The sequence below is a fragment of the Parasteatoda tepidariorum genome, chromosome 5 (genome assembly GCF_982258835.1).
Source record: "Parasteatoda tepidariorum strain Cologne lab strain chromosome 5, Ptep-v5.0, whole genome shotgun sequence".
NCBI classification, from domain to species: domain Eukaryota; kingdom Metazoa; phylum Arthropoda; class Arachnida; order Araneae; family Theridiidae; genus Parasteatoda; species Parasteatoda tepidariorum.
The window spans coordinates 41,994,467-41,996,966 of NC_141759.1; the positions used below are offsets into that span (position 1 = coordinate 41,994,467).

General features: G+C 33.6%; 6 non-coding genes across 6 annotated transcripts; all 6 read right to left on the reverse strand.

Annotated features, from left to right (window-relative positions):
- Positions 1–183: 183 nt before the first annotated feature.
- TRNAS-UGA (transfer RNA serine (anticodon UGA)) lies at positions 184–265 on the reverse strand. Its single transcript has one exon. It is a non-coding gene; the product is annotated as a tRNA-Ser (tRNA).
- An 86-nt stretch (positions 266–351) lies between these two features.
- On the reverse strand, positions 352–433 carry TRNAS-AGA (transfer RNA serine (anticodon AGA)). Its single transcript has one exon. It is a non-coding gene; the product is annotated as a tRNA-Ser (tRNA).
- Positions 434–967: 534 nt separating this feature from the next.
- TRNAS-UGA (transfer RNA serine (anticodon UGA)) lies at positions 968–1,049 on the reverse strand. Its single transcript has one exon. It is a non-coding gene; the product is annotated as a tRNA-Ser (tRNA).
- Positions 1,050–1,135: 86 nt separating this feature from the next.
- Positions 1,136–1,217, reverse strand: TRNAS-AGA (transfer RNA serine (anticodon AGA)). Its single transcript has one exon. It is a non-coding gene; the product is annotated as a tRNA-Ser (tRNA).
- A 437-nt stretch (positions 1,218–1,654) lies between these two features.
- Positions 1,655–1,736, reverse strand: TRNAS-UGA (transfer RNA serine (anticodon UGA)). The gene has a single exon. It is a non-coding gene; the product is annotated as a tRNA-Ser (tRNA).
- A 433-nt stretch (positions 1,737–2,169) lies between these two features.
- TRNAS-AGA (transfer RNA serine (anticodon AGA)) lies at positions 2,170–2,251 on the reverse strand. Its single transcript has one exon. It is a non-coding gene; the product is annotated as a tRNA-Ser (tRNA).
- Between the last annotated feature and the right edge of the window lie 249 nt (positions 2,252–2,500).

Sequence of the window (2,500 nt, forward strand, 5' to 3'; positions counted from 1 at the left end):
AAGTAAAAATTTTAATTTCAAGATTATTAAAAACCATTTTTTGGAAAGTAACTAAAAGAGCTTACTTTTCTTTGTAACTCAATTAATAGTACCAATGTATTTTTCTTATTTCATTTTTCGTGAAAGTTATTTCTTTGTCACTAAAACTTATATGTAAGCTACTTCCTAAGATTTAAAATTTCACGCAGCCGGTAGGATTCGAACCTACGCGGGAATTTCCCAATGGATTTCAAGTCCATCGCCTTAACCACTCGGCCACGACTGCTCAGCATTTTCTTATATCTGTTCATTTAAGATGGGCGAAACTAGAATGAAAATTAAATAAAATTTTAGAATCAGCTGATTGTCATTCGCAGTCGGTAGGATTCGAACCTACGCGGGAAGATCCCAATGGATTTCTAGTCCATCGCCTTAACCACTCGGCCACGACTGCTTGTCTACTTTTCGAACCTACTACGGTAGGATTCGAACCTTCGCGGGAAGATCCCAATGGATTTCTAGTCCATCGCCTTAACCACTCGGCCACGACTGCTTGTCTACTTTTCCTCTAGTAACATGTTAGTCCTCAAATACAACATGAAAAACAATTGAACTCCAAAGGAAGCTTTGTTGCATTAAAAACTGCATTCTTATTGAAGACAAAGCCATCGTCTTCTGAGTTCTACTTTTCCTATCTGATTAGTAATCATCAAAATGATTTCTCAGTCAATCCGTTTAACAAACTTTTCTTTTTGCAGACATATTGATCAAATTTATGAGCTATTCATAACGGAATTGTTGTTTGAAGTAAAAATTTTAATTTCAAGATTATTAAAAACCATTTTTTGAAAAGTAACAAAAAGAGATTACTTTTCTTTGTAACTCAATTAATAGTACCAATGTATTTTTTTTATTTAATTTTCAGTGAAAGTTATTTCTTTGTCAATAAAACTTATATGTAAGCTACCGCCTAAGATTTAAAATTTAACGCAGCCGGTAAGATTCGAACCTACGCGGGAATATCCCAATGGATTTCAAGTCCATCGCCTTAACCACTCGGCCACGACTGCTCAGCATTTTCTTATATCTGTTCATTTAAGATGGTCGAAACTAGAATGAAAACTAAATAAAATTTTAGAATCAGCTGATTGTCATTCGCAGTCGGTAGGATTCGAACCTACGCGGGAAGATCCCAATGGATTTCTAGTCCATCGCCTTAACCACTCGGCCACGACTGCTTGTCTACTTTTCCTCTAGTAACATGTTAGTCCTCAAATACAACATGAAAAACAATTGAAATCCAAAGGAAGCTTTGTTGCATTAAAAACTGCATTCTTATTGAAGACAAAGCAAGCCATCGTCTTCTGAGTTCTACTTTTCCTATCTGATTAGTAATCATCAAAATGATTTCTCAGTCAATCCGTTTAACAAACTTTTCTTTTTGCAGACATATTGATCAAATTTATGAGCTATTCATAACGGAATTGTTGTTTTAAGTAAAATTTAATTTCAAGATTATTAAAAACCATTTTTTGGAAAGTAACTAAAAGAGCTTACTTTTCTTTGTAAATCAATTAATAGTACCAATGTATTTTTCTTGTTTCATTTTTCGTGAAAGTTATCTCTTTGTCACTAAAACTTATATGTAAGCTACTTCCTAAGATTTAAAATTTAACGCAGCCGGTAGGATTCGAACCTACGCGGGAATATCCCAATGCATTTCAAGTCCATCGCCTTAACCACTCGGCCACGACAGCTTGTCGACTTTTAATCTAGCAACATGTTAGTCTTCAAATACTACATGAAAAACAATTGAACTCCGAACTAAGCTTTGTTGCATTGAAAACTGCATTCTTATTGAAGACAAAGCCATCGTCTTCTGAGTTCTACTTTTCCTATCTGATTAGTAATCATCAAAATGATTTCTCAGTGAATCCGTTTAACAAACTTTTTTTTTGCAGACATATTGATCAAATTTATAAGCTATTCATAACGGAATTGTTTTTTAAGTAAAAATTTTAATTTCAAGATTATTAGAAACCATTTTTTGAAAAGTAACTAAAAGAGCTTACTTTTCTTTGTAACTCAATTCATAGTACCAATGTATTTTTCTTATTTCATTTTTCGTGAAAGTTATTTCTTTGTCACTAAAACTTATATGTAAGCTACTTCCTAAGATTTAAAATTTAACGCAGCCGGTAGGATTCGAACCTACGCGGGAAGATCCCAATGGATTTCTAGTCCATCACCTTAACCACTCGGCCACGACTGCTTGTTTACTTTTCCTCTAGCAGCATGTTAGTCCTCAAATACTACATGAAAAACAATTGAACTCCAAACTAAGCTTTGTTGCATTAAAAACTGCATTCTTATTGAAGACAAAGCCATCGTCTTCTGAGTTCTACTTTTCCTATCTGATTAGGAATCATCAAAATGATTTCTCAGTCAATCCAATTATCAAACTTTTATTTTTGCAGATATATTTGAAAAATTTATGAGCTATTCATAACGGAATTGTTGT